The sequence below is a fragment of the Octopus sinensis genome, linkage group LG3 (genome assembly GCF_006345805.1).
Source record: "Octopus sinensis linkage group LG3, ASM634580v1, whole genome shotgun sequence".
Classification (NCBI taxonomy): Eukaryota; Metazoa; Mollusca; class Cephalopoda; order Octopoda; family Octopodidae; genus Octopus; species Octopus sinensis.
In genome coordinates this window covers 9,672,274-9,679,092 of record NC_042999.1, presented here as the reverse complement: position 1 = coordinate 9,679,092, position 6,819 = coordinate 9,672,274, and positions in this window count along the sequence as shown.

Below are 6,819 nucleotides of genomic sequence, written 5' to 3'. Positions count from 1 at the left end.
TCTTGACTGAATATTTGATTACCTCCCTTTATCGTTCTCCATCTTATTATATATTGAGAACAACCATATATCAGGTGTTTCCTTTTGATATATTTTATGATTCCTTTGTAATTTCTCCAGTGTATTTAAAATAAACTAATTCATTAAACTCTCTATTTTTTCTACATTATTTCTAGAACGAATTTCTGTTATCCCACAGCATCTTGAAAAGCCTGCGTTGGCGAAACTATGAAGTTTCTGTCCACTTTTAATAAAGGAAAATTACCTCTATTTCGTGTATGGTTTTCTTTATTCAGATAATGCGTGTTTTTCGCATAAGACGTCAACAGCAACAACGACAACAACAATAATAATAATGGTGATGATAATAGCAATAATATTAATAATAATAATAACAGAAATATAAACATAAGAGATACATAGATTGATAGATAGGAAGAAATAGACAGATAGAAAGCCAGACAGATAGATAAGTTTATTTATTGGCCACACAGGCTGCACACAGATGGGACAAATTACAAGGTAGAGCTTTTCTTTTGGGGGATGAAAAAAAAACAAAAAACAAAAAACAAGAGAACAAAAAAAGCAGTTTTGTAGGCATGTGAGCAGGTATGCATGTCTGTCTGTTTGTCCAACTATCTATCTGCTTACATATCTGTCAATCTATCTGTCTGTCCTGCTGTCTGTCTACCTCCCTACACAAAGATACAAAGGATTCAAATTGTATTCAGTGTGAAAAGCAAAGTGAAAATATAACGGACACACGTACACAGACATGCGGATGTTTATAAGTGTTATCGAAATTCCACCCGACCAGTAAAAGAATAGCTCCCACCACCCATCACCACCCGCCACCACGGCCGCCACCACCATCACTGACACCATTATATGAATCCCTTGCTTACATTAGGTTCATATTTGTTATTCCGTGAGAAACAGATGGAACACTTTTCGTTTTATGAGTAAGTTTTTGTTACTGATGTATTTCAAATGAATCAATTTAAAAGATTCTGAAATATGTTTAGATGTGAACTGAAGCAGTAATATCTCACTAAGCAGAATTCTGGGTTTATGGAAGAACGCCAAAGTAAAGATACTGGCGTTACTCAAAAAAACCCCTTAAAATCGCTCTTTATTTACTATAAATAGAAAATCCAATATGGAGGATATCGCTAAGTATTCAAACGTTTATAATGTCAGTCGTAAGATCCACTAATCCCCGTGATCACCGTGACCGACCAGGCAATCAGATGTTGCTACACATCGCTGGTCACAATGCGCTTCGCATTGTTTTAGCCTTCAAATGACGCCACCCCGCTGGCTAAGCGAGCAGGCCAACAGAAAAAAGATTGAGAGAAAGTTGTGGCGAAAGAGTACAGCAGGGATGCCCCCCCCCTGCCGGAGCCTTGTGGAGATTTTGGTGTTTTCGCTCAATAAACACTCACAACGCCCGGTCTGGGAATCGAAACCGCTATCCTACGGCTGCGAGTCCGCTGCCCTCACCACTGGGCTATTGCGCCTTCACAAGCTCTAATACAAAAATGTAAATGATTTTCTATTATAGATTTTGAAAGCATGTGGATGTTACTGATATCTGATCAATTTGGGCATCGGTTTGTTTCTCCAAGGATTGTCTGTAGTACATCCCGTTGCCATCTCTATGTTAACTAATAGTAACAGAGCGATTGTCATTCAGTAACCTACACTTTGTGTTTGTATGGGAAGTAATCCCACGAAAAAGAACCCGGAACAAAACAAAAACAGAAACAAATACCTGAAAAACAACAAATAAAACACACTGTACATACAGAAAGATTTAACTTTAAACTGCAAGGAAGAAAGCGATTTGATTTTTCCGTTGATGGTCCACTGTACGAAACGTCAAACTCTCTCTATTTCTTTCTTATGGTGCAAAACTAAAATCTAGCATATATGTTAATCTCTCGTTAGTTCGAACATCCCGAGGCATAAATTAGTACCACAGAGAGATATAAAAGAAAAAGAAGTGGTAAAGTTAGTGAATCGAGTGGTTGGTAGTTCGAGTCCAGACAAGGAGTTCGCAAGTAAGGTACTTAACTCTCAACAGTCAAGGATCGTATAATTCACTACTGAAAGCATTGGCAGTGTCGTGGAATTGTCAGTCGTGATTGTTTGTTCCTTTGTTAAATTCCTCCCACAGGGAAAAAAACGCCTGAGATAGGCTAGAGTTTTCTCCTTGAAACATTTGTTTCTCATCTGCCGAAGGTTAAGACCTCAGCGAGAAGAATCTGTCTGATAGTAAATATATTGAAAAGGAACAGTGAACTGTTGACATCATTTGAATATAAGTTACTGCAAAGACATGAGTTCTAACCTTTAACAGAGAGGACAGATTTAAAAGTACTGCACAATGGCTGGAGGCGGGGAATTATGCAAATTCTGGTACTTCGAAGATTATCCAGAAATTCATTGCAGCGACTCACCCCCTTTTCGGGTCCAAGAGATAGACCCCAAATCATTTAAAAAACTCTCAATAATTTTATTGCTGGTTAGAGACGATCTTGTTGATGCAGGGTTTTTATACTTTAAGTAATTTAGCTGTGGAATCGATGCTATGAAGACACTTAAAATGAGAGCAAGTGTCTTGTAAAGGCCCAGCATGTGTTGTTATTGTCTAAATATTCTTATGATCCAATCTATGATTCGCCTGCATGGAGGATCCACTTTAATAATATTCACATGAAACAAAATGTCATCACTTATCAGAAATGCTCATGCAAGCGGGATATGGACAGTATTCTAGTTGTCTGCCATCATTCAACGATATTCCGGAAAGAATGTCTTCTGGAAATTTGAGGTTGTTTGGATTGAATTCAACGAAATGAAAATTTTGGTATGTTGGTGCAGTTTGGTTAAGGCTGTTACCCGGTTGACACCATGGAAGGAAGCACCATTAAGTGTAACTCCATCATCATACAAAGTACTTGGAAAAGCTGTAACAGAATTGATGACACTGCTCCAGAATGGCCAGAGCCAGCTAATTTGTACCAATAAAAGAGTTACAAAAGATGCAGAACATTCCAGAGAAAGGAAAAAAAAACATTATATATTTCTTCATTGCCCACAAGGGGCTAAACATAGAGGGGACAAACAAGGACAAACGGATTAAGTCGATTACATCGACCCCATTGTGTAACTGGTACTTATTTAATCGACCCCGAAAGGATGAAAAGTAAAGTCGACCTCGACGGAATTTGAATTCAGAACGTAACGACAGACGAAATACCGCTAAGCATTTCGCCCGGCGCGCTGACGTGTCTGCCAGCTCGCCGCCTTATAGGCGCAGGATTGGCTGTGTGGTAAGAAGCATGCAAGATTGCCTGCAGGCGGCGAGAGACTTAATCGGGGAGGCAGGGTAAGATGTCTCAGCGCCTCGATTCGAACTTGGAGATTGGTAAGAGGACTTAGCGCCTCAAATTGATTATTTTCTGAACATTTTTGATTGATAAGAGGCTCAGTGTAATTATTGTAATTATTGTAAGAGGTTCAACACCTCATTTGTGTTTTTTTAAAAAAAAACAATGTGATCGGGAAGTCACAATTGGCGGGCGTTGGCTGCTTCTCCCACCAACCATCTCTTGTTTCATTCCATCATAATCATTGTGTCTGTGTCCAGCCCGCAATGCTTCAGCATTTATCGCAAATGTAAGGAAATAAAGAAGCTTGCTCCCAAGCCACACGGTTCCGGGTTCAAGTCCCACTGCGTGGCACCTTGGGCAATTGTCTTCTACTATAGCCTCGGGCCGACCAAGGCCTTGTGAGTGGATTTTGTAGAAAGAAACTGAAAGAAGCCCGTCGAATATAATATATATATAATATATATATTATATATATTATATATATATATATATATATATATTATATGTATATATATATGTATGTAGTATATATATATTATACTACATATATATATAATGTATGTATATAATATGTATATATTTATATATATGTATAATATATATATTATATATATATATATGTATGTATATATATAATATATATATATAATATGTATGTATGTATGTATGTATGCATGTATGTATGTATGTATGTATGTAATATGTGTGTGTTTGTTATCTGTGTCTGTGTTTGTCCACCCACCATCTCTTGAAAACCGATGTTACTGTGTTTACATCCCCGTTACTTTGCAGTTCGACAAAAGAGACCGATAGAATAAGTACTAGGCTTACAAAGTGTAAGTGCTGGGGTCGATTTATTCGACTAAAAGTGGTGCTCCAGCATGGCCGCAGTCAAATGACCGAAACAAGTAAAAGAGCAAAAGAATACAAACAATTAATCACCTACCCGGCTCTGTTGGTTGGTCGTAGTCGTTTGGTCATGCAATTGGGAGGTATCCAGGTTTGAAACCCAAACCCCGACGGCCAATGTGGCAAATGGAATTCGTTTCGTAACTTGGAGTTTTAGATTCCGGCACCAATCAAAATAATAGACATTTCGACCCAAATTGTAAATCTGTGCTACTTTAAAAATAATCTTGAACGGAAATTGCTGACTGACTCTACGAAGGACCACTAGATGGCCGAACGAGAAATCAGTAAAAACAAAATCACTAAACAAAATCGATAGTCCATGATTATTATCGATTAGAAATCAGCTATTTTTATCTGAACAAATGTCTTCGTGCATTTCTTTCTTATCTTTTCTTTTCTTTTCTTTATCCCGTCCTTCTTTATTTTTTATCTTTTATGAATAAAATGAATAAGGCCTTTAGGAGTGTCTGAGTAGAGTGGCCATATTGCCGTGTATTTGTATTCACTGACAAATACACGAGATTTTGATTACTGTACAGGCAGACGGCACGCAAGATCTATTTATTATTTATGCATCTACACAAACCGCTTTAAACATTTTCCCTTCAGTGAAACGTTTTATGATTTATACTCGACAGGATGAATATACAGTATTTATACACATGTATATATACACATGTATATATACACAACTTCTTTTCGTTTTTGCTTTCCTTTCTCCACGTGTAATAGTTTGTCCAAAATTAAAATACCACCACAAAAACATCAGTTAATTTGATGGTGGGAAGACACCACAGAGAGAGAGAGAGAGAGAGAGAGAGAGAGAGAGAAAGGGAGAGAGAGAGGGAAAGAGAGAGAGAGAGAGAAAGAGAGAGAGAGAAAAAGAGAGAGAAAGAAAGAGAGAGAGAAAGAAAGAGAGAGAGAGGAAAAGAGAGAGGGAAAGAGAGAGAGGGAGAGAGAGAAAGAAAGAGAGTATTTCTTTATTCACCATAAGGTTGAGAAAAAGAGGGGACAAAACAAACGTTGGGGTCAGGGTATCGAATGAGACGAAACATGAATAAACAAACAATTAATATATATACAATTAAATGAGAATGAGTGATTAACAAAAAATGAAGCGGAGGACGCGGTCGACCCCACAAACCACATACTCACACTGAAGACTTTGCTTTATCCTTTTTTACATTCTCGATTAAATAGGTTCTTTCACTCGCAACATACTTGCTATAGACTTCCATCTTTTACGAAACACACTTTGCGACAGGCATTTCTTCTCCAGCCTTATTTTCCGTTTCATGTGGAAAACGAAAAAGTCGATTAGCTCGAGACTGGAGATAAACATGCCTGTTGCAATTCCTTTTACTTTCTCCTCGTTTCACACTACTTCTTTCGCCATAGCAACTACCGAAAGAAAACAGGCTCGCTCCTCCCTATTCAGGAAGGTCGGCGGAACTATCTTAATTACAGATTCGCTCGACAGTTGTACTCTTCTCGAATGCGACAGCAGGTGTTCGACATAAGTCCAGAGTTCAGTCACCTTGGGGCATTGCACAATCGCGTGCAGGACAGTTTCACTGTCCCTCTTACATCTTGCACAAACCGGCGAAGGTGCACACCCATGTCTAAAGAGCTTATCTCGAACCGGTAAAGCTCCTCTGTAACATTGCCAGGCCAGGGACTTTTGGTAATTATCCATAGGCCCCGGACCGAATGTTCTTTGGAACAGGCTGGCCAGTTGATTTTCGTCGAAGCCCAGAGTTTCTCCTAGGACGTCGTCACACTTAAACTCTACTAACCCTCTATAGAAGAACGCGGTAGTAGCCCCGCCACCGGCGTTGCCCGACTGGGAGAGAAGCACGAGTGCCTGATAGCACTCTGCATGCCACATGCCCAACCTCGGTCTACACTTGATCCATGGGTTCAGTTCGTTAAACGATGTGAACTGTGGAAATAACAGCTTGACAAACGGAGACCACACCTGCTCACCGTCCAGGTAAATCCAGAGGTGCCTAAGCCTGAGCGCATGTCTGCGCATTTTTAGCCACGGCATCCCTAACCCACCGTTCAGCGGCTTTTGGCAGCAAATAGAGCGCCTTACAGAGGTCTGCTGCCCCTCCACAAAAAGCGAAAGAGCATGCGTTCCAGTTTGTTCAGCCACGAATCGGGGCAAGGCACTACGGTTAGGCGGTAAGTGATTACAGAGGCGATAAACACTTCTGCAACCTCCGCCTTCCTTTCAAGGACAGATTCCGTTCAGACCATGTCTGAGTTAGGAGAGCCACCTTTCTCGCCACCTCGCTCCAATTCTTCTCTATCTGGAGATCTGGACCTAACCAGATCCCAAGCATTTTCACCGGTCCTTCCGTCCAACGTCCTACGACGCTGTCGGAAGACATCGACTTGCCCCTCCAGGTGCCGAGTTGCAAGCCGACCGATTTATCCCGGTTGACTTTCGCTCCTGCCACCGCTTCGTAGTCCCTTAAGGCCTCACCCACCCACTGTAGGTGCT